Here is a 27,252-nt window from a genome sequence, read left to right as displayed (position 1 = left end):
TTCGTTAGTCGACCCTGCTCTGTAGGCATTAACTCAAAAGTGATTTTCCCATGTTAACCATGTGAACTTAGTTAACATTGCTTCACAAAATTCCTTTGGTACCCAAAGTGAGATCAATTAACACTAGTTCCATCCATCATTTCCTTCATTAACTGAGTGAGCTTGGTTAACACTCAACTTTTGCAAACTTTCCTTTGTCACCCAAGTGAACTCGGTAGAAACTATCCTCTGAACTAGGAAAAATCTAGAATGATAAAAAAACACAAAAATGTTGGTCAAATAAATAGTATTGACAAATGAGTGTCAACACACTTAACCATTTTCACCATACATGTCGAGTACACAATAGATGCCAATCTAGAATTTCAATAGGTGTCGAGTCACAGTTAGTGCCGAGAAGATTATAGTATAGCATATGCCAAGCAATACAGGAATTGTTCATGTGTTGAGTAATAGAATAATTCAAATGTCAAGCAACATAAAACAACATATGCTAAGTGATATAAGATACAAAAGGTGTCGAGCAGACTAGGAGACATAGTAGATGTCGAGCAATCTAGAAACAGTATGTGCCAAGCATCAATAATACTTCATGTGTCAAGCAATGCAGGATCAACATAAGAGTTTGTACTTGCACAAACTAAGATGTAAACCATTTTTGGAGCCAACTTAGAGAAATTTTGAAGGAGAAAGAGGATAAGGATGAGTCATTTGTATTCCCTATGAAATATGCATGCAACCAATCAGAAAAATGGTGAAGGCATGCAACCAATGAGAAAAATGCAAAATATGAGTGAGAATTTGAGATTCAATTTGGATTTTAGATCCATACCTAACCCTAAGTCTTCACATTCTTTATAAGGAGGAAAAATGCACCATTGTATGTAATGGACGAAAAGTTGCATAAGGGGAGATTATAGTGAAATTTTAGTATAAAGAGAAAAGACTTAGTGAAAGGGATAGCATTTATATTTAGTTGACCATAGCAGAATAGGGGACATATTCAAAGATCAAATCAAGCAAGGATCAAAAGAGAAAGAGAAAATCAAGTGCTTGAACCTAGCAATTCGAGATTGCATTCAATCAGGTCAAAAGTTCTAATACTCTCTCACAATTGTATTAGAAGTTGAAATCCTATGGTGATAGGTTAGCTTAACAGCTAGATAGGAAAGTCTTTGGAGAAGGACAAGAAAATCCTATGTATTAGGTAGGTTTAACAACCTTCATATAAATCATTTAACAGGGTGACACTTCTTGTAAAGTGTTTGTAAATCCTTTCAATAGGTCACTATTGACATAGTGTAAAGCCTTTAATAGGGCAAGCCTTTAACAAGGCAAACCATGAGAAGTGGTTGAATTAATTGTTGTAGTAATTTTGTGGGTGTCATCCCCACCCTAATTTTACCTTCTTATTCCTGAAGGGTTTTTGGATCACCAAAATCTCTTGTGTTATGTGTTGATGCATGTTCTCATTTTATGCTTGTTTACTTTGCATGCACATTAATTTAGTTTATATGTTATTATGAGTTTGAAAGGATAACGATTGGTACTTATAATTCACCTCCCCTCTTAGAAGTACTCTTCCCATTTGAATATTCCAACAATTGGTATCAAATTACTCATGGGGCACAACGTAAAATTGTTGAGTTCACTCCTAATTGTGTCTACATTAGGGACATGGAGACTAGAGATGTCATAGCTATGGGATTTGTTGATCATGCATCATGCTTGTATTGTTCTCATAAGGAGAAGTGTAATAGCTTGGAGAAAAAGGTCAGAAGATGGATATCTTCAAACTTGGGAAGATCATTGACAATCAGGTGATTGATGTGCAATTAGCTCTACACAAAGTAGAGGAAGTCAAGGAGGAACTGAGAAAATCCTTGAAAAGAAGAAAGGAGATAGCCATAGCTGAAAATGACATACATGACAAGGAGATTGATACCACACATGTATTTTCCAATGGAGATTCCAAGGAATTTGATGCAGCAATAGCAGAATTAATGGAGAAAAGTAGAGCACAAGCTGAAGAAATTAGATTACTCAAGCTTGAACAAGAATGACAAGCCACAATGCTTTGTGAAGTAATTGAACAAAAGAAAAGAGCTATTGAAGACAAGGTCATGGTAGAAGATGACAAAATAAATCTCATCAATAGACTGGAAGAGAAGACAATTGAATTTGAAAAGATTTCAAATATGTAGCTAGACACCTTGAGCCAGATGATGAATGCTCATCATGAGTTGAACATGAAGGACATTGAGATCTCCACCTTGAAGGTGCAAAAGAAAAATTGCATAATGAATTGAAGAGAGAAAAGGAAATAGTAGAAAGCTACAACAAACCCAATGAGGCCATCAAGTATGTTGAGCAATTGCTGAAATCACCAAGGGCTAGTAATGATACTTCAGGACTTGGCTATATCAGCACTGAACAAGGAGAATCATCTAAGACTGTAGAAGAAAGAATAAACAAAGGTAAGAACACTATTAAACCCACTTGTCATTGCTGTGGTAAAAAGGGACATACCTCTAATATGTGCAGAAGCAAGAATAGTCATCAGCATGTTAAGCCACAAATGCAAGTTTTTGTCACAAGTGCAAAAAGCAAGGACATCAAGCACATGAATGTAGAAACAAGATTGTAAGGACACTAAGATTTGAAGGTTACTTCCACAATTACAAAAAATATGGACATAGAGCTTTTGAGTGTAGATCAAAGCCTATGTGGACACCTAATTAGCCTGCAAGAAGAACCAATCATACACATCACTACAATTGGGATTACAACACCAGGTATAATTGTCACTATTGCCAAGAGTATGGACACATTCCTAAAAATTTCATAAGAACACATTTTAAGGGAAATTATAGTAGATGGTTAAATCAAACTACTTGTTTTAGATGCTTAAAGAATAGTCATATTAGCAGGAACTATTCAACAAAAGTCAAAGTACCCAAGACTGAAGTTAATAAGGGAAAAGAAAAAGTTAATGAGAAACACATTAGGGAAGATATGAAGAAGACATGGCAGAAGAAAGTTGAATGCAACACATCAAATGGAGAGATCACTTCACCCAAGAGGTCAAGTGATCATACTCATCAAATTAAGCACTAGAAAGACACATAGGGCTGATACATATAAAGATGTATCATACATCAGCCCAAAAAGAACATAGGAACACTGCAAAGAAGAAATCTGCATAAGTTAAGATGCCAAAATAAAAATTTAAACATGATGCCAAGCTATCTTTCATTGCCAAGTAAAACTCCAGTATAGGTCGAGTTAAATAGTTTAGTGGATGCCGAGTAAAGAGATAACAGTAGCTACCGAGTGAGTGAAATACAGTTGATGCTGAGTTGGAAAATCCTTTGGAAGCCGAGTGTATAGCTGTAAAGCACGAATGCAATAAATGCTAGGTTTCAAGCCTAATAAAAGTGAAAATCATTCATTTTTCACAAAATTCAAATGAAGAGCAAAAATTAGAAGAGCTAAGAGGTGATCAAGCAGCTACCTTACAGTCACTCACATCAAATACAATAGAGATTCAACACGAACTCATCAATTTGAAGGTATTTATTAAGTGTCGAGCTACATAGAGTTTCAATTTTTAATACATTTTAAAGCCCTAGTTTGTTAATATGGCTTCTAGCTCAAGAAACCCTAAGGCTAAGGGAGATCATGAGATTCAACTAGTTAGCAATGAAGTTAAACAACCCAAATTCAAACCAATCCCTGAAGTAGCCTATAAAAATGACCCAGCTGGCACACTATCTATCATTCCACCCAAAGTCATCATGGTTCAAGACATAAGGAAATGCTGCAATTGTTAAATCGATGCCATAGGTGACCTAGAAATATTCAATGCCTATGATAAGTTATGTGAGAATAAGATATTAAAGAACAAGTTTTCAATCATTGAGAAGAAGGGTTTAACTAAAATCCTAGTTTTTCCCATAGTGTTTAAAACAGAATGGATTCACATTGTTCTGAGCCAAATTCATGATGGATGTCTTTGGCTAGAGTTAGGATCAGTCAAGATTACTAAGAGGATTGTGCATAGGGTTACTAGTCTTCCAATCCTAGATCGACCAAAAACATTGAGAAGTGATAGAAAGGAGGTAATTGAGAAGAACACAAGCACAAAATGGAGCAATAGGGGAATGACTATTGATACTGTGAATGACCCTCTATTTGACTTTTCTATGAAGATAATTTCACATAAATTTTATCAATCCAAAAGACTAAACAACGTTCCCTACATAGTTGTTCATGTGGCATACAAGTTGGTAAAGAAAGATCACACCTATGATTTGGCTGAACTCATATTGAAACAAATCAATGAGAACTTAGGAGCCATAAGGAGATCAAAAGGTGCACAGTGTAAATTTGGCTCAGTTCTCATGTGCATATTCTTTTATGTGATGGAAGAATTCCCTTCATTTGGGAAGGTAAATTGGAATTCTAACAAGACAACAGTCACTCAAATTAATGAGTTCATTGATCAAATGGGAAACAATTTTGAAGCCCAAATGACTAGCTATTTTGAAGACTTTAGGAAGTCTATGAAGCAAAGGATGAGGATACCAATCTCACTAGTTGAGAAACATGTCAATGACATATATTTCTTGGTTGATATTGACTTTACATACATTCAAGCTGCAATACCAGGGTAAGATGGCTAAGACCATTAGGATATGAACTGGATATTGATGAAGCTTCAGTAGCAATCACAATGTTGTTAGCAGAAGAAATTGATAAAGTAGCTCCTCAATTTGGAAATTATGATGTTGTCAAATCCAAAATTGAGATAGAACTAAAAACTACTTCAGTCATTAAGAAGAAGGATAAAATGGTGAGGAAAATAAAGAATACATTTGGAGCAAATATTGAAGGTGAAGTAGAAAAAGTAGAAGAAGTGGAAGGAGACATTGAAGAAGAAGAAGAAGAGCAAGGGAAAGAAATAGAAGAGATGACAAAAGCGCAAGAAGAAGACAAAGAGGAAGGTGTCAAGGAAGAAGAAGCCAAGGAAGCACCTACACCTGTTGAGCAGAATAAGAGAAAGGAAAAAACACAACCTGCAACTCAGTTAAAGCCCAAGAAGGTAACAAAATCAGCCCCAACCAAGCTACCTCTAACTAAGACAACAACAACAAGGGTCACAACAAGAGCATCAACTTGAAAAGCCAAAGAGGCAGTAAAAGAAAAGAAGAAAGCTACTGCACAACTAGTAGAAGAGCCCAAGAAAAGAAGAAGATATGTGGCTCAACTAGACGTAGATGATGAAAGGACAGAATATGAAGATATAAGTCAATTTAAAGTGGTAAGTTATCCACCAAAGTCTTTCATTGATAAATTATGTGCTAAGATTAGGAATGGAGGCTTAAATGATTTGAAGAATGTAAATTTTAATAAGCTCACAAAAGATGAGCAAAATAAAATAGAGATATCTATTTATAATATGATGGAAAAATATAAACATACACCTCTTGAACTAGATAGTTCATTTCCAAAGGAATTATACAAGATTGTAAAAGAAAAATGGCATTTTTGTCTGCAAACTAAGAAAGAAATAAGGGAGTCTACCTTAGCAAGGATGTTGCCTAATTTGACTAAAAGTCAAATAAAAAATGCAGTCAAAAGGCACAATAGTAGATTTACTCCCAAAAATAGGGCATTTAGTATTCTACAAAATAAAATTGAAGAGGTTGTGAGAAAAACCACAAAAGTGTGGAAAATTATCTACAAGAAAATTGATGATGTATTTGATGAAGAATACAAGGCAGAAGCAAGTGCCAAAACAAAGGAAATAAAAGAAGCAAGAAGAAAGAAGGTAGAAGAGAAGAAAGTAGAAGAGAAGAAAGTGGAGGAAGAAAAGAAGGATGAAGAAGAAAAGGAGGAGGAAATAAGTAAAGAAGAAAGAAAGGGGATAGGTGAGCAACAAGAATAGAGTGTGCAAGACACACAATTGCCACCTCCCATCCCTCCTCACTCAACTACTACACCTATAGAGATAGTCATCATAAAGGATGTTATTGACAAAATAGCTCAAAACATCAACCCACTCACTGCAGAGGATCTCTCAAAGATCCTTCACCAATCTACTCTATAGGCACAATTATGCATAAATCCTATATTGGTGAGTGTAGATGAAATATAAAGAGCAGTAGCAACACTACAAAGATAGAAGGTGAAGCCAAAGGTATAGCCTTTTACATACACTAAAGCTAAATTTTTGATGCTGCCACCACCACCTCCACCAAGTGTAATTACAAATAATGTTCAGATGTCGAGTACAGAGGAGAGGAAATCAGATGAGTAGGATGATGCAACAAAAGAAAAAGAGCAGGCCACCATTCAGACATTGGTAGAATTACCAAAGACTGGCACTCCTACTAAGACTATTCAGGAGTCGAGCACTAAAGCTATTCCATTGCAATTTTCCATGCTAGGCTTGAGTTCAACAAAAGTGGCTAGGGTACTTCACTATAGAGACCCTGAACTAGATGAAGAAATTGAGATACCCTCCTATGATTCCAAAACTATCACAATGGCATAAATGACTAAAATGCAAAATGCATTGGATAGAAGGATGAGGCAAGAAATTCTAAGAAAAGAGTTTAAACAAAAGCAAGCACTTCATTATATCAAGGACATCTTCATGGATGCCTTCAGCTTGCAGTCACTAGATGAAGGAAAACCAATAATTGAGAAACTATCAGACATAGTTGATTAGGTGACAAATGAGGACCAGGACACCAATGTTAAACTAATGGAATGGTCAAAAAGAAAGTTTCAAGCTAAGGTTAATGAGAAGATATCAAGTGAAATTTCACTTGAATAGATAGAGTTGGCCAAGACAATTGATAAGGCCAAAATTGTTCTTGAAAATATTTTTTCATTATATAGGAAGTTGTGTAATTTTTCAAATTTCACACAAGAAACTAATCAATGAATAATGAGCTTGGAAAGAAACTTGAAAATCTCTAGTATGCAATTACCTAAAGATCTAGCTCAAAGTGAGAAGCATTTTTCACAGATGCTTCACACACAAAGGGAGTTAGCTGTGCTAATAGTAGAGGAGGCAAATATAAAGGCTAAATTGATGTAGATTTAGTCCTCTATGATCCTTGAAGGAACAATTTTATGTTGAGATAGTATTAAAGAAAGATCCCAATCTTTCTACTCTTGATGGACTTGTACACATTGCTACAGAGATTGCCATCTAGCACAAGTCACTGGACATTGCTTTGGAGAATTGGGATATAGCTCTAAAAACAATAATGGAGGTAAATAGCAATTTTTTGGCTAAATATGTTATTACTCCATAGAACCCTTTGATATTATAGCGGGAGTAATAAGAAAATGAGGAGATATGTAATTACCAGGGAAATTACCAAATTGTTTATCATTCTTTCATTCTGAGAATAAAGTGGAATGATTGTATATAGCCAAAAAGGGGAGACAAGGAATAAAGAAGTGAAGGAGAGATGTAAACTTTTGGTAATCACATGGAATACATGCACATCACATAGATCAAATACAACATACAGGGTTAGAATGTAGAAACAGATCAAAGAAGAGAGAGGATTAGGCATAATCAACTCAGGGGGAGTTATAAGGTATATTGCCACTCACAATTTTTAAAATTTTTGAAAATTTTTCATGTAAATTGAGTAAAGAGTGTACTCAATAAGGTTAGGATCATCAATTCTTAGTTATGTGTTTTTGACACTCATGTCAAAGGGGGAGATTGTTGGTAAAACAAATAGTATTGACAAATGAGTGTCAACACACTTAACCATTTTCAACATACATGCCAAGTACACAATAGATGCCGAGCCATAATTTCAATAGGTGTCAAGTCATAGTTAGTGCCAAGTAGATTATAGTATAGCATATGTTGAGAAAGATAGGAATTATTCATGTGCCGAGTAACATAATCATTCAGATGCCGAGCAACTTAGAACAACATATGCCAAGTGATATAGGATACAACAGGTGTCGAGTAGACCAGGAGATGTAGTAGATGCTAAGCAATCTAGAAATAGTATGTGTCGAGCATTAGTAATAATTCATGTGACAAACAATGTAGGATCAACATAAGAGTTTTTACTTGCACAAACTAAGATGTAATCCATTTTTGGAGCTAACTTGGAGAAATTTCGAAGGAGAAAGAGGATAAGAATGAGTCATTTGTATTCCCTATGAAATCTGCATGCAACTAATCAGAAAAATGGTGAAGGCATGCAACCAATGAGAAAAATAAAAAATATGAGTGAGAATTTGAGATTCAATTTGGATCACAGATCCATGCCTAACGCCAAGTCTTCACATTCTTTATAAGGAGGATGAATGCACCATTGTATGTAATGGAAGAAAAGTTGCATAAGGGGAGATTATAGTGAAATTTTAGTATAAATAGAAAAGACTTAGTGAAAGGGATAGCATTTATATCCAGTTGACCATAAGCAAGGATGAAAAGAGAAAGAGCAGATCAAGTGCCTGAACCCATGCAATTTAGGTCAAAAGTTATAATACTATCTCACAATTGTATTAGAAGTTGAAACCCTATAGTGATAGGTTAGCTTAATAATTAGATAGGAAATTCTTTGGAGAAGGACAATAAAATCCTATGTATTAGGTAGGTTTAAAAACCTTCATATAAATCCTTTAATAGGGTGACACTTCTTGTAAAGTGTTTGTAAATCCTTTCAACAGGTCACTATTGACACAGTGTAAAGCCTTTAATAGGGTAGGCCTTTAACAGGGAAAACCATCATAAGTGGTTGAATTCATTATTGTAGTAATTTTGTGAATGCCATCCCCACTCCAGTTTTACCTTCTTATTCTTGAAGGGTTTCTGGGTCACCAAAATCTATTGTGTTATGTGTTGATGCATGTTCTCATTTTATGCTTATTTACTTGCATGCATGTTAATTTCAATTATATGTTATTATGAGTTTGAAATGATAACAATTGGTACTTCTGATTCACCCCCTCCCCCCCACCCTTGCTCTTAGAAGTACTCTTCCCATTTGAATATTCCAACAAAAACACTATCTTCATCACCCGAGTGATCTTGGCATACAATGACTAGCAATGATATGAAATTTTGTTTAACATCAAATAAAATACATAATTAAATCAATTATTTTCAACAATCTTCCTCTTTGGCATTGATGGCAACACAATATGTCATAATATAATGAAATTTTAGAGTAGGAATAAAGTAAGGAACATATCTTTAGTTTTATTCTGATTCTCATCTTTGAGAACTCCCTCTATAAGTGTGAACTTCCTCTTTCTTCAATTTGTCCCTTTGTCAATAAAACTCTATCTTCAACAACTTCTTCTAATAGCAAACTTCCTTCTTTGATATTATCTACCAAGTTCTCCTTCTTGACATCTTTCTCTTTGTCTATTTTTTTTTTTGAAGTGTTAAAATTTCTATGAGATATGACAAGAAACTTCTCCCTCTTTGACATCTCATGCCAAAGATAATGATCAGTGAATATCAATGTACCTGATATACTAATTCATTTGCAATGTGCCTTTGTTAATACTGCACCAACTGACTAATCTTCAACATGTTCTAGTTGATGAATCACTAAACTACATTTAGTGAGCTTCAGATAGGTGAATGACCTCTAACTTACCTCTTAGATACAAAAATGCATCCTTCGGTAATCACTTAGTAAATATGTTTGCAATTTGTTCTTTAGTATTCACATATTCCAATCTTACCTCTTTATCTTGTACCAATTCTCTCAAAAAATGATATTTTATAGCAATCTGCTTGGTTTTGGTATGCATCATAGGATTCTTTGATATATTAATTGCATTGGTGTTATCATAGGATATAGCTATTGGAGATATTCAAAAGGGTTAGGTTACTAAGAGGGGAGGGGTGAATTAGTAACCCTACAAAACTTTTAACCTCAGTTATCTAATTAGCATTTAATCCTTATCATTTAATCTGATATAGTAGCATGCATAAGAAACTAAAACATGAAAGCATTCACAACATTTGACACATAGATTTGGTGACCTAGAAACCTTCCAAATAGAAAGTAAAATTGGGGTGGGGATGATACCCACAAACTTTAGTATTGTAGCATAGAGTTGGCCTATTAAGGCTTACATTGATCACTTCTAATGATCTGCCCTATTAGGAGCAATAAGGACTGCTAGATCCACCTTGTTAAAGGATTTACAAACATACAATGAAGTATGTACTTAGTAAAGAGATTTGCAAAAGACTGTTAGGTGTACCTTGTTAAAGGATTTGACTGATCCACCTGTTAGGATGAAGTAGTGGTTGATCTCTGATTTACAACTTGGTTTGCTGAATGAGATTACTTTATGTAAAAATCACCTTGCTGTGATAGATATGTCTTTGATGCTCCTTATACTACTGTAGCATTTGTAATTCACTCATTTTTCTCTTCTCTAATCATATTCAGTTACATTGCATTTGTTCCATACTTTCTTACATACTTGGATATGATACAATGCATTACATATATATCAATGCAATTATACAAATTACAAAGTCAGGCACAATACAAGTTTACACAAATATTACAAAGTTGGCCCAAATGAAGACACTCATGTTTTGAAGACTGACTCGATGAGGTTCTCATACTTAGTATCCATTGTCAATGCTCAACATCATTGTGCACTTGGTAGACATAGAAGCTTGAACTCGAAGTAGTCTTGAACTCGATCTCCACTAGTTACTCGGTAGATATTGTGGAACTCAGCATATAAATTGAATCACTTGATTCATATTGTGTGACTTAGTCAATGCTTCTTCTATGAGCTTAGTATAAACTGAATAACTTGGTTAACATAGAGTAGCTCAGTTAATACTGGACTCGCATCACATGAGCTACAAACTTGATATGAACTGCACTGCTTGGTTTACACTAGTAAACACAACATACACTGAGATGCTTAGTTTACTCTGCTAAACTTCACATTAACTAAAACTGCTTGACATACACTAGAAATTGTCCAAAGGACTCGATAGCAATTGTAGAACTTGGTAGTAACTAAAATACTTGGTAAACATTGTTAACTATACAATGAGCTTGGTATAAGCTTACAATATGAATAAGTGTATGTCACTAATAACAAACTTGATTGATATGTCAACAATTTCCCCCTTTGGCATTAGTGAAAAAAACACTTATTAGCCAAAACTGAACCCAAAAAGGTTTTCTAAATACCATTACTCATCACACTGTGATACTTAGCTCGGTAGAGTATATTGTTTTTGAGATTTTTCAAAATTAGTTTTGTAAGATATATATATGTACATATCTTTTCTCTGCCATTATTTTTATACCTTATTACATTTTCTCCCCCATAACTTTTGCATCTATTTCCTTCTATACATCTTTCTCATGTCTTCTTATTTAGTATATACTTCCCCTATATATATATATATATATATATATATATATATATATATATATATATATATATATATATATATATATATATATATATATATATATATATATATATATATATATCTCCCCTTTTTGACATTAACACCAAAGATTTATTCTATATATCTACATGTTAATACCAAAATGAGATAAAATGTATGAATGTCCCTTGAGTATTATAGCCAAAGTTTTATCCCAATTGTCTTGAAGGACCTTAGACATATGTAGTGCAATCTGCACTTTTGCTAACAACTCTATCATATGGTCTGCTATGGAGAATTTGTTTTCATGGATGAGAGTTTTTGAATGTGCAATGTGTTTCTATAGTGCATCTATGTTGGGAAGAATCATATTTTGTATATCTAGTAATGTAGACCTGATCCTTGCTTCTTCTCTAAAAAATTTTGATTGCATGTCTGTCAAAAATCTTATCTTCTTAAAATGAGCAGAACTTGAACTAGGGTCAAGCTACAATTGTTGAGCACTAGCCTTAAGTTCTTCATCTATTTTGGACAATTTATCCTTTATTTCTTTGGTAAAAATAGAAGCATCGCATAGCTTACCAAAAAGTGATGATACATTTGTACAAGATGTTTCTAGAGAGCCCAAAATTGTAGAAAGTTCTACTTGATAGATAGCAATTTGTTGAGCAATGTGCTCCAACCCTTTATTTTCAAATTTATTCTCTACCTTCTATAATAATTTATCCTACCCATCAATATCTTCAATGAATCTTTGAACTGCCTTTTCTAGTTGATACAAAATTGGCTGTGAAGAATCAATGTTTACACCTATAGCATCTACCAAAATATTCTTTGCATCTTCAATGATTTTGAACTCGTTGTCTCTTTCGTCTCTTAATATCTATTGTTTGGCTTTCTTGTAGAGGAGCTCACCAAATGTCTGCATTTGGTTTGTATTAATCTTCGAGATGTCCCAATTAGGGATTATGATTTCCTCATCTAAGTCTATATCTTCCTCCATCTCCTTTCCTTTTCCCAAAATTTTTTTGCTCGATTGAGGCTTGGTCTCAACTATCATTGTACTTATTGCTTGTGTGCCTAGAATATAAATAATTGTAGACATACTAGGGCTAGTTGTAAAAATTGATATTGTACTTATTGAAGGAATACTTGGAGAAATACCTAAAGAATCCTAAATTGATGTAGCCAAAATTGTTGTGCTCAAAACTGATGTATTCAAGGTTGATGTAGCCAACTCGATAGAAGAGAGAAGAGTTTGTAGCTTAGTAGATGAAGTGGAAGACACTTCAGTCAGTGATGTACTAAGCTAAATTGGAGCAAAGAGTGATTGGACATTTGTGTTGTCACTGGTGATCACAGTAAATCTTTCTAGTGCTATCTTTGTGCTTGATGTTGTCACTAGTTTTCTTGGAGAGTGAGGAAGTGAGGCAATAACTACTACAACTATCTTGATTGGATCAGTTTCCTCAGAATCTTTTGTTGATTCCTTGATAGCCTCTTGCTCTTTATACTCTTCATAGTCAACAGTATCAAAAAGTATTAACTCTTCACCATTCCCTTCCTCGTCATCATCATCTTTTACATCAACAGGAAAATCACTTGGTTTATGAAGATGATAAACATTTTTCCCTTATTAGTTGCATTCTTCATAACATGCTCAATATCTTTCATCAAAATTAGATAGGTGTTGAATCTCAAAGTTATTTTTTCTTCATTTTTCTTCAGAGATTCCTTCACTTCCTTGTCAGTTAAGCTTGGTAAAAGTTTCCTTAGGGTTTTCTCATATATTTCTTTTGTAGTTTGCATAGCATTTTCCCATCTTTTCTTAATTTTCTTCATCAAAACATCAAGAATTTGAGAAGTAAGTTGGTCAAGGGAGTACTTCCACTTACCCATTTTGTCTATGACTAGATCTTATATTTGCTTCTTCTCTTCATCAGTCCTGATCTTATATTTTAATGCCTTAAAATTTGTTATACCTGCTCCATCTTTAAGTTCTTTCAACCTATATTGGAAGGTGGGTGGAGGTCTGCTAAATATTATATGTCCTCCTTCCTTGTCAGCTTTCTTCTTTAACCTCCTAGTGAACACAATAGTGGATGGCTTTGTTGTCTTGGTGATGATCACCTTGACCTTTTTTGTCAGTGGTTCCTCTTCCTTTGTTTCTTCTTCATCCTTTTCTTCTTCCTCATTCTCACCTTTTCCTTTGATCAACAAAAGTGTAGAACTTGTTTTTAGCTTTGCAATTGTTCTCTTTCCTTTGTTTACCACCTAAGGGAGTTTTATCTCCAGTTCTATCCTAGCTTTTGCTTCATCATAAGTCCCAAAATAAACAACCTTGGGATCAATTGGTTTATTAACAAGTGCTTCAATGATGTCTTTGGTTTCATCTATATTAGCCTCATATCTAGGAGGTTTCACCAATGCTATTCTAGGCCTAACTACTTGAATGTATACTTTATCACTATCTACTATAAAACACACATCATCCTTATAATCCTCAACAAATTTCTTGGGAATCTAGTATCTTTTATTCATTTTCTCCTTAAATGTAAAAAAATAGTTGTCCATAATGTTGTTATAGTTCTCGCCCATCTCAAAAATAAACTCATTGATCTGATAAAGCACTGGCACATCTTTTCTCCACACAACAGTGGCTTCTGAAGGAAAATTTTTTTGAACATAAAAGAGTAAGCATGATAATAAGGAGCCAAACTTATACAAATTATTCTTTGATGTTTGAATGCTCTCCATATTTTTGTTAAACTACTTCAACAATAAATTGGCAAGGTCATATGATAGATTGTTCTTTACTACCTTGTATGCAAGGTCAATTGCCTCACATAATACACTATTTAACCTGCTCGATTTGTAAATTTTATATGCAATAATATGGATCCCAAACTTCAATTCTACATCAATGACACTACTTATTTTCATTCCTCTACCATCCCACTCTACTAGGGTTTTATTCTCAAGTTTGGCTTGACCTAGGGTTTTGGTCATCTTTGCTTTTGCTAGCATTGGGAGACTGGTAATTTGATGAATCATCTTCTTTGTGATCAATACTAGTTGCTCCGACCACAACTGCCCATTATGCACCTAACTAAGGATGAACCTAATCCATTTAACTTAAAATTAATGGGCCAAGTGAGGGATGTGAGTTAACCCTTTGGTTTCTAGGTGTTTGTATTTGAGCTTCAAAACTCCATTTACACGCAGTTTGTCTAGGGCATCATCCATTTACAAAGTGCCAATCTCTTGAATAACACACTTAAAATGAGTTTGGATATCATTGATCAATAGTACCTTTAGAGGGATTTGAGATTGTGCTCCACTCAGATCTAGGGTTTCGACGATTATAGGGGTGAGCTTAAAGTTTGGAGCCTTCCATTCACCAAAAATTAGCTTGTTTGAACCTCACTTTACCTTGCTACTATTGGATGCCATCTTCACTTATTAGGTTTTTAGAGAATCAAAAAATTTCACTGACAATTCACTCAAATCACTTGGATGCTCTGAAGTTCATAATTTGTAATAGCTCTCAAGAATTTCATGGTAAAAATAACTTTGAATGCATGCCTTTTATCAAAAATTTTCCATAAATGCTTAGTACAAAAGGTGGATCAATTGACATCATGTTGATAGACTGTCATCCACTTTGCTTGCATTGGTCACTCGGTAGGGTCTTTGATCACTTGATAACCATATAAAGTTTAGTTACTCCCAACCTTGCTCGGTAGAGTCTGTTACCCATCCTCACTTGGTAAAGAAGGTAACTCGATAGTAGCTGGTATCCTTTTTGCTTGGTGATCCCTTTATATCTTGAATACAAATATGGATCTTTTCTTCCTTCCAACTAGAACTAATTTGGATATCTCCTTTGATAGCCTAGTTCCAATTCTTTCTTAAAAAGTTAAATAGAAATGGTAAAGTCACCCAATTCTTGAGTGACTTGACCATCATTGCTTGAACTTGCATTCCCAGTAGACTTTGGAACCTATTGTCATCTCATCTATTTTTAGATGTTATTAGTGTTTGCCTTCTTTTCATCTTCAATCCTACCAATATTCATATAGTTCTTTGCAAGATGACCAAGCTCAATATAAGTAAAATGTCTTTTAGTGGTATCTCTTTTCCTCATATGATGCTTTACATAATTTATTCCAATGTGTCCAAATTCTCCATAGTATTGAAATCTACACTAGGTGTTGTAGTCCCAACCAAATATAGCTTTCACAATTTGTTCTACTGGATTCAATATCTTTTTTTTGCATGTTGATGACTTCTGTCCATGTTTCTTATATTTGTGACATTTGCCTTCAAATTTTGGTTTCTCTTTGAATTCATTAGCCTTATGACCATGCTGATTGCAATTGTAGCATTTTCCATTGAATTTTCCTTTTCCATTACTCAAACATTTTTTTGATGTATAACCTATCTTACCATAGTGGTTGCAAGTGGGTTTTTGATTCTTTTGAGCTCCTCGCTTTGAAGATTTACCTTCTTCTTTGTATCTAATTATTGCTTTCCCTTTTTGTCTATAGAAATTTTTCTCATTCAACTAATTCATATCTACTTGAGATTTCATCATTCGTTCATTGATTTTCCTTTCACAGTTTAGATCATTCTATAATCTTTCATTCTCAAATCTCAAGTTCATGATTTCTTGATTTGCATTGGTGAGTTGATTGATGAAGTCGGTATGTTGAAGGGATAGATGTTGAATCTCATTGTCTTTTCCTTCCATTTGTACTTTTGTTTTGTTTTTCTCTTCCATGACTTCACATAGCCTTACTGATTAGATTTCTTTCTCTCTTCTTAGTTTTCTCACTTCTTTTTGTAGTGAACCATTCTTTTCCAAGAGTTCTTTGATTACATTATTTGCTTTATTTTAGTTGTTTGAATGATGAAAGTATTCAATTCTTTCTTCAATGTAGAGATGATCATTTAGTTGAATTGCAAGATCTTTTTTTCTTTTTAGGGATTGGGAGAGTTGCTCCTTTTGTTTCATGAGTTGGGCAATAGCTATTTTCAAATTCAACTTCTCATTGTTAATAGCTTAGTCACGTCTGAATATCTCCATGTCCTTGATCTTTGCTCAAGCTGTTAAACTTTTTCCTGAGAACCAAAAGCTTTGATACCAATTTTTGGAAGTATTTAGAAGGTCTAAGTTACTAAGAGGTGAGGGGTGAATTAGTAACCCTACAAAATTTTTAACCTTAGTTATCCAATTAGCATTTAATCCTTCTCATTTAATTTGATCTAGTAGCATGCATAAGAAATTGAAACACGATAGCATTCACAACATTTGACACATAGATTTGGTGACCCAAAAACCTTCCAAATAGAAAGTAAAACTAGGGTGGGGATGATTCCCATGAAATTTAGTACTACAACATAAAGTTGGGCTGTTAAGACTTACATTGATCACTTTTGATGAACTACCTTGTTAGGAGAAATAAGGATTGCTAGGTCCACCTTGTTAAAGGATTTACAAACATACAATGAAGTATGCACTTGGTAAAGAGATTTGCAAAAGACTATTAGGTCTATCTTGTTGAAGGATTTGATTGATCCACCTATTAGGATGAAGCAGTGGCTAATCTCTAATCTACAACTTGGTTTGGTGAATGAGATTCCTTTATCACCTTGCTATTATAGATATGTCTTTGTTACTCCTTATACTACTGTAGCCTTTGTAATTCACTCTTTTTTCTCTTCTTTGTGTACATTCAATTATATTGCATTTATTCCATACTTTCTTACATACTTGGATATGATACAATGCATTACATATATTTCAATCCAATTATACAAATTACAAATTTGGCCACAATACAAGTTTACACAAATATTACAAAGTTAACCCAAATCAAGACACTCGGGTTTTGAAGACTGACTTGATGAGGTTCTGATACTCAACATCCACTATCAATACTCAACATCATCATGCACTTAGTAGATGTAGAAGCATGATCCATACTGATCACTTCCAAGTAGTCTTGAACTTGGTGTGCACTAGTGACTTGGTAGATATCGTGCAACTCAACATATAAACTAAATCACTTGATTCATACTGTGTGACTCGGTCAATGCTTCTTCTACGAGCTCACTATAAACTAAATCACTTGGTTAACATAGAGTAGCTTGGTTAATACTAGACTTGCATCACATGAACTATGAACTTAGTAAGAACTACAATGCTCGATTTACATTAGTAAACTCAAAATACACTGAGATGCTCAATTTACTATGCTAAACTTCACACTAACTAAAATTGCTCAACATGCACTAGAAATTATCCACAGGATTCAGTAGCAACTATAGAACTTGGTAGTAACTGAAATGCTCGGTAAATATTGTAAATTATATAATGAGCTCGGTATAATATTACAATCTGAATAAGTGTATGCCACTAATGACAAACTTGATTGATATGCCAACAATAACCAATAGATCCTTGATCTATATCTTCATACTTGCCAACAGTTGCTTGAACCAAATAGTATTAGAACAATTAACTATTGCTACCACATATTCTACTTCTACTATAGATTGAGAGATACAATTCTACTTCTTGCTTGTCCAAGACACTAGTCTTTTTCCAAGAAAGAATACTACACAACTTGTGCTTATCATCAACATTTCCTTCCTATTCAGCATCTGTGAATGCTTTCAAATCCAAAATGCCTCATTTTTTACCATAATCCATATTCATCAGTACCTTTTAGATACCTCATGATTCTTTTGATTGCTATCATGTGATTTTTTTTGGGATATGTTGAGAATCTTGCCACTATACCAACTGCTAATGCAATATCAAGCTTTGTATGTACTACATATTGCAATTTCCCAATCATTGATCTGTATGTGGTTTGATCTACTTTGGAATCATCATTTTTGGAAAGATTATGTCTAGTATAAATAGGTGTTCTAATGGGTTCTGGATCTTCCATTCCAAACTTCTTTAGTATCTCTTTGATATATTTTGATTGAGTAATGTAGATACCATCTTTCTTCTACTGAATCTATAATCCAACAAAGAATTTTATCTCTCCAAACATAGACATCTCAAATTCTTTACTCATTTCTTCTAAAAATGCCTTGCACAAGTTATCATTTCTTATGAATAAAGTCTCATCCACAAATATTTTTGCCAACGCAATCTTCTTATCTAGTCCTTCTTTGATATATAAATTGTTGTTATCATTTGTTCTTTGAAAACCAATCTTTATCAAGTAGTTATGAAGTCTTTCATACCAAGCTTTGGGGGTTTTCTTGAGACCATACAATGCATTGTGTAATTTGTAGACCATATCTTTTTTTCTAGGATCTACAAAATCTTTAGGTTATTCAATGTAGACTTCATCATCAAGAATTCCATTCATCCATTTGATAAAATTTAAATCTTTTATGTGTTGTATATGCTAGTAAAGTTTTAACACCTAATCTTGCAATAGGAGCAAAAGTTTCACGATAATCAATACCTTCTTCTTGAGAATAACCTTTACATAATAACCTTGCTTTTTTTGTTTAGACTTTTTCATCTTCATTCAACTTATTTATGAATACCCAATTTTTATGAATTACATTTTTATCCTTGGGTTTTGGAACAAGAGTCCAAGTCTTATTTTTCTATATTTGTTCTATTTCTTCATTCATAGATTTAATGCAACTTTCATTATCCAAAGCATCTTTTACATTTCTAGGTTCAAATTTAGCAAGCAAGCATGTACCTTTCAATTTGTTTCTTGTCATTATTCCGTCCGATTTGTCTCTTATGATCTAATTACATGCATGGTGCTTTTTGACATTTCTTTCTGACATAGGTACTTTGGGTTTAGAATTCATTCTACTAAACTCTTCATGATCTTCTATATCAAGGTTGGGTCCCACTATCTATGACTTGAGTCCATCAGACTTAGTTTGCTCTAGATTGGTTCAAAAGCATCTGACTACGAATTGGGTCCTTTAGACTATGACTTGGGTTGCACTGGTTGAAACTCGATAGCTTTTGGATATTTTGGGGACTTGGGAGGTGGGGCCTCTTGAATTCCAAATAGATTTAGTACTGTTTCAAGTTCATAGTAAATAAATCTTCTATAATCCTCATGTTCTCTGTTGCTTTTCTCTTCACTCTTTTCTACAAAATTCATCAATTCTCAAATGTGCACTTTCTATGATCTTATGAGTAGTTAGATTCAAACACTTGTATGCTTTACTTCTTTAGTAGTATCCTAGGAATATGCCTTCATCACCTTTGACATCAAATTTACCTTTCCTAGATTCCTTCAAGATATAACATTTTCTACCAAATACTTACAAGTAACTTACATTGGGTTTGTAGACATACCATATTTCATAAGGAGTTTGATTTGAGTCTTTATTCAATTATACTCTATTCAAAGTATGTACTATAGTATTGATTGCTTCCTTCTAATATTTGATTGCAAAACTCTTTTCTACCATCAAGGTTCTTGCACAATCCATGATGGATCAATTCCTTCTTTTAGCTATACCATTCTGCTAAGGTGTACCACAAACTAATAGTTGTCTCTTAATTCTTTTTTCAATACATAATTCATTGAACTCATTAGAAATGAATTCAACACCTTTGTCTAATCTCAAACATTTTAGTTTCTTTCTAGTCTTTCTCTACTCTTTCAAAATACCACTTGAACTTTTGAAAAAGTTCAGATTTTTCTTTTAGATACATTACAATCATCATTCTAGAATAATCATCAAAAAATAAAATAAAATAATTATCTCCACTATATCTCTCTATCCAAAAGGTCCCCATAGATCTATATGAACCAATTCCAAGACTTCTTCAGATTTATAGTTCTTTCTTTTGAAACTAGTCCTTCCCATCTTTCTAATTTCACAATTTTTGCATAGACCCATATCAGGTTTTCTCAAACTAGAAATACCTCCTACTCTTCTATTTTTCCTTATTTTCACCATATCAACAAAGTTCACATGACACAACCTTTTATGCCATAACCATATTTCTTCTACTTGAGCAATAGAACATGAACTTTCATTGAGATCTAGGTCAAATAAATTACCTTTTGTTTGTTTCCTAGACCCAACTAGATTCTCTTTTCCATCTAGTAGTTTGGCCTTCCCATTCATAAATTCCATCTTGAATCCAATGTTACTCAACTATGCCACACTTACTAGATTATGCTTTAGTCATTCAACAAAGTAGGTATTGTCACATCCATGTTCATTGGTTAGTGTAATGCCCCACCCAGAGATCCTTGGAAACAAGGATGAAATACAAGCCAAGAATTTTTTTCTTACAAATATGAATGCACATGACAACATCATACAAGGATCACAATGTCACAACAGAAGACTTCACCACAATCCCAACAACCAACAAATCTTCGAACGCCACTACCAATTGACACACGCGAACAAAAGCCAAAAACCACCACAACAAGATGAGGGCTCAAGAAATGACCTCTCATCAACAAAACACCAAGCTGAGGTAAAATGTAGAATCTTGAAATTTGGCTAAGCTTGAAATCTTGAAGCCCTAAAAATTGGCAAGTCTGGATTTCTGAAGCCTTGAAATTTCCTAGAATCCTTAACTTATCTCTGAGAGGTCTAAAACCTATCTCAAAAGATTCGTTGCATATATTAAAATATATCTTAACATTAAGAAATTAAATATACATACGTCAACTTATTCTTAAATGATATATTTTAAACCCCTATAGACTAAAATAGAAACACGAAAAATGGATTTCAAGAGAAATCGACAGAGTTCGAAATGCAACAGCATAGAGTCGAAGAACACCAAAAAGGGTAGCCAAATCAACCCTCAAAAAGTTTGGAACACGACGAAAAGTGCCCACTATCCACCCATGTAATTTTTTACAAAAATTGTGTGATACTTTAATGCAGCATAGATAAGTGTCGCGCAACATTTCTTAAGAAGGAGTGCGACACTTTCAAGGACTAGGCAATACTTTACCTAAAGGCATGCAACACTCTTCCAGTGTTGTACGATGTTTCTCTAAGAGGCATGCGATACTGGAAAGTGTTGTGTAACAGTTCTCTAAAAGGCATGTGATACTCTTCTAGTGTCACACAATATTTCTCAAGAAGGCATGCAATACTTTACAGTATCGTACGATACCGTTTTGTATGGGCATGCGATACATTTTTAATGTCGCACATTGCTGAAAAAATGTTGCCCATAGAAAAAAAAGACACCTCAAGAACTCAAAAAGGGGAAAAATAGACAAATGAACCTCCACACCAGGGAGTACCAGATCCACACTTCGAGGCTAGAACACTCGAACCAGAACTGAGTAACCGAAATACAAAAATGAGAATCTAACCATCTATCAAATAGTAAAGGAATAGTACCGAAAGGAAACATCACAACAACTAAAATAATATCACAAAGAACATAATAAATAAGTAAGTGTGTAGTTCCTCCCAACCATCAATAGCATCATAAGACCATCGTGGGTCCTAGCCATTCTCCGTGCATAACATCCCAAGCCACCAACCAGATCATCGGTATTGTCATAATAGGGATGTCACTACTAAAACATGCACAATATCAGCATAAGAAAATCTAACATGCTAGTGATAACGCATAAGATAATCCTACAGTAGATAACATCACCTATCACATGCTAAACAACAGTAAGCAACATATATACTACTAAAGCAAATCACATCATCTAATCATATGCTAAAAATCATGATAAGGGAATGCATCAAATAAACTAACATCATCTAAACATGATATACAAGCATCCCAATGAAAGCATAAATCACAAGAAAGCATACTCTAAAACCTCAAGTACCAAGTGAAAACATCCAGCAATGGTCGCACTAGGACAAAGATCGTCTCTGTAAATCGATCCCTAGTAGTGGTGAAGGTAGCTATGCCTCCCAACCACATAGCACCATAGGTCCACACCCGCCGTGCTGATGGAGATAATGATCCAACCACAAACAAACATAAAGCACAACATCCAAGGCTAACACTCATGCCAGATAGTATGATGGCTAAACCAAGATCCTAAGACAATGCAAGGAGTACAGGTCCTAGTCAGACACTAAAAAGGCTGCTAAGTAGGGGCTAACATCTTGGAGAGTCGCTTGGCATTGAAAAGCCCAAGCTCAGATTGTGTGTCTTCAAACTTAAATTAGTGCTCACACATTGTGTTCTCAAACTTAATCGGGTGCTCACACATTTTACTTATCTTAAGTTTTATTAACAATCACACATTTTATTTAGTTATCACTTGCTTAAAACTTCTTATCCTCCGTCAACCTTTGGCACCATGAATGTCAAGCTGTGAGATAGAAGCCCCCTCCAGATGCTACCCTACCCTACCCATGCTCATCCTACGACAAGTGCCCGTGGGCATGCATACCCCCATCCCAACCCCAATGATCATAACTTTCAACAAATCCACGAAAGATAAGGCCCTGCAAGTCAGCCAACAAATGTACGCACACGTACTCATGTGTGGTGCACCACCATCATGAAGATCATAACACAAGGACAGGAATGAGAACACAATGCAAAACAAAACACCCAACCGAAAGCAACTCAAGAGGAGGCATTCTACACAAATCCCAAAGCTAATAAAACTATACATAATAAAATCACTCAATTGGCCTCAATTCGAGAGTATGGATTCTACACGAATGCCAATGATGTAACAAGACCAAAAGTCATGAACCTCCTCAATCGGCCTCAATTCAAGAGTATGGATTCTACACAAATCCCAACGTCCACAAAAAAAAGCAAAGGTCTAAAAGAAACAATAACAACAAGTATAAAATCACTCAACCAAACACAATGTCGAGAGTACAGATGCAACATGCATCCCAATGCAACATAAAAGTGCAGAAGTGGTCTGACTAATATCCAAATAGATCATCCAAGTCCATGACTCACATTGTGCCAAGAAAACTCGAGAAAATAGGGCGACATGCAAAACGAGGTAAAAAATCCAAATTTTGAAAATTTTTAAAATTAAAACCCATTTGGCATTTGGGTTCAAAAACCCCAAAAATTCAAAAATAAAAGGAATCAGACACCGTATGCGAAAACGGCTAACATAACAGCCCAAAAACCCAAACCCTCATCTTGAAAAATAGGGAAATGTTCATACCCGCCCAACTGGGTAGAACTAGCATACAAAAACGGAGGGGAACACTAGTTCTCAACCTCCAAACAAACAGCTACCAAAAACAGAAGTAGAAACATAACCGAAATAATAAAACAGGAAAGCCCTACCTCACAGCCAAAAGGGCAAAATGGAAAACTGAACCAGAAAATAAAACGCCTGCAGAAGTGGCTAAAAATTGCAGCAATCCAAGGTTTCCCTGAGATGGATCCAACAAGCTCAACCTCACGACGATCCCATGCCCGTAGATCCCACAATGAACAAAATAGTAAATCCTAATGAAGAGAATTTTGGGTTTTACTCTCCAAATTTCTAATTCAAAAGTGAGAAGTGACGAATTAAATTCCTTTTTGAATACTTATTCACTTTTTGGGTGAATAATCGATTAGGGCATTTAACCAACCAATCTAGTTAAATCTCGAGTTGACCCAAATGAAAAAAGGTTATTCCTATAAATAGGAATTCATCTATGGAAAAGCTGCTAGAAAATAAAAATAAATCAATTAAAAAGCTTGAAAACTCAAAAACACACAAATCTCTTTAATGACTTTCGCGACAATGTGAACCTCTAAATGTACAGACACGCTTACTGGTCTAATCACATAATGCAAATGAGTTCAGATTTAATGATCACCGAAAGATTTAATTTAAACATTTTAATAAAGGATACGTCAACCATATAAGGATGACATTAGTAAAATATGAATGGCTAAATCACTAACACCATGTACCACTGGCAGGGATATAAATCCTGCACACTAAACAACACAATCAAGTGTAATTGCATATAAAAACGTAGCCGAAACAATAAATGCATTAAATCACCTAATTTAACTATTTATTTAATTATTTTAAAATAATCTATTTACATCACTCACGTTGGTATAAAGCATAACAACGCAGGAATGAAGTAAATAACCATAGCATTAAATCCATCACCTAACATAATCAGAGGTATGTTCAAAAACTAGATAACCAGATATCATCATTAAAATACATTGTCATCTCAAAATGGCATCATCATGCAATATGATTAATTGAACAACATAGTAGTCTAATATCTATGATACTAAAATCAAAGTATAACATCTGACCCTCAGGTCCTCTCAAATATAAAGCATCACATAAGAATAGATATCTCTCAGATCAAAATATAACAAGGTAAATATTCGCAACACATAACCAAATAATCCCACATGAACAATCCATTTCTAAACATTAATTCATTTAATAATAGTTGTTATCACAATAAGAAAAGGCACTTAAACCTATAGGTGAACATAGTCATAAACATGACTAACCATTGCTACATGAACCCAGTCTAGTGTAGCATGGTAAAAGTAGATAGTGCAATCTCTACACCTATCCAAGGTAATCACAAAACAACCTCATGATACCAAAAACCACATCATAACCTCAAAATCAGTTAAAAGCATAAACAAAGCAACTGATACAGAAACAAACATCCAATCACCTCAATGGTGTTGACCACTCAGGGTCACAATCATGATCCCATCACAACAAAAGATCAGCAAGGTTTCATCCATCAGGATGACTCATAGAAGTCAAATGGGAGAGGTACTACATCATCCCCCCCAAAGACTAGGCTTACTCTTGGAAGCCAGCAATCCAAGAATAGAAACCAAACACACCAAGAACAAAATCAAAAGTGAGCAATAGGAATGAGTCAATAACTCACAACAAGTCAAACCTGATCACTCCAACATTCTTAAATGATCATGTTAATCCCAAAATAGGTTAACTACAAGAGAATGGGTTTCACACAGACACAAGGTCCTCCAACAAGGAACCTTCTATGCGCTAGGAAAAACCCATCTAGCCATAAAGTCAACAATACAAGGTAAGGAACAACCCTCTCTACCTCGTCAATAGGTGCCCAACTATGACATGCACCAACCACATGACCACAAAGAAGGTCAAAACACAACACACTTCCAACTAGAGTTGGAATCATGGGGAATAACCATCCCAAATTCCCAAGAATACTATCATGTCACACATGATCATTCTGGAATCCATGTAAACTCACCCTTAGAACAAAGAGGATGAAAGTTTAGCAACAAAAGGATATACTCCAAAAGACTACGCACCACCAAGTGTAGGAGCACAATGCCTCTCTAAGGTACAAAAGCTCAACTATCACTAGGAACTAGGGTAACACAACCCAACTAGACAAGATATCACCTTTCCACAAGGTTGCATAGACTTTCGTCAGTGGACACAATCATGAAATATATGCATACCAACTCATGAGATGGTAACATGTGTCAAATGATACCATGTCCCTCTAGCACCATGCTAGGAAAACTACACCCAAGCTACCACTAAACTCAATCTCTAGCCTCAAGTCAATAGTTAATGAGAAAACTTGACTGAGACAATCCACATGAAGATATAAGCTTAGGGAGAAGCATACTATAGAGTATTAGGACTAAGAGGGAGTCTCTCTCAACCTCTACACTAAATCAGCCCAAGACATGTTAGGGAACTCACAATTTCCCCAACCATCAACATACTCACAAGAGAACACTACTGAGCTAGTTGCATAACCACACTAGCCTACTCTCACAAGAGAGAAAAGGATATAGAGATGCACCAAAACAACATCAAAAAAGGAGAATCTAGACTCATCAAAGAACTGAGTCACTCCCAAATGACAAGGCAACATCATCCCTGAGCAACGAATGCTCACAAACCACACTTCACCTCAGAAGGGTGGTTCAGTGCAATAGGAAACACAAAAACCCAAGCACAAACCCCAATAGGTACCTAGCAGATTATGAAGAAAAGATAACTCTTCCATTATGAATAACATGAAGAGTTAAACTTCTCCAATGGCCATAAATATGATGTCATTATTTAATTGGCCTCTACTCAAAAAGGTACTCAGAACATCGATCAGCAACTCCAAAAGCCATAGCTTTCACATCCAAACTCGGATTGAATCGATTTGAAAAGCACCAAAAAGATAACAAAAAAGACTACAAGAAGATGGAGCTTCGAGAGTCCTAAGAACCAAGATCTAAGTCACCTACTCAAAACAAAACCACAAAGGCAAAAGCAATAGTCTTGGCCACCAAGACAAATGATGGACAAAACATCCAAATCCACACAAGAGCACACATGCCCAGAACAACATAAGACATGGAATGAAAGGTAATACACACACTAAAACCATCATTACTCCTCTTTCATAATTTCATTAATTAAAAATAACATAAGCACTAATGCAAAATGAAATTGAAAGGTTTTAAAGAAAGGGTCCAAGAGTCACCATAAAACAAGTACATACCTTTCAGAATTAACATTAAGTTTAATCACCATTTAAACCATTTAATTACTTTAACCTTACATTTACTACATGCAAACTAGCATGTTCTCTGTGATATTATCCCTTGTACATACTACCAGAGGTTCGAGATGAACATGATAGAGTCATAACACACAACTGGGCAGCAGTTAAAACACATCTAGAATAGTCATCATGAAACATAATCAGAAAGCCCAAATGGGGGAAATTGTCGATTCCAATAGTAAGTATCAAAAAGAGCTCATTCCAACAATAAGTCAAATGTGACAACTGTCACAAACAGAGTGATAGATAAAATTTGATGA

The sequence above is a fragment of the Cupressus sempervirens genome, chromosome 2 (assembly GCF_028749045.1).
Source record: "Cupressus sempervirens isolate cs-2001-9-10 chromosome 2, ASM2874904v1, whole genome shotgun sequence".
Taxonomy (NCBI): domain Eukaryota; kingdom Viridiplantae; phylum Streptophyta; class Pinopsida; order Cupressales; family Cupressaceae; genus Cupressus; species Cupressus sempervirens.
Note: the sequence above shows the minus strand (reverse complement) of the source record.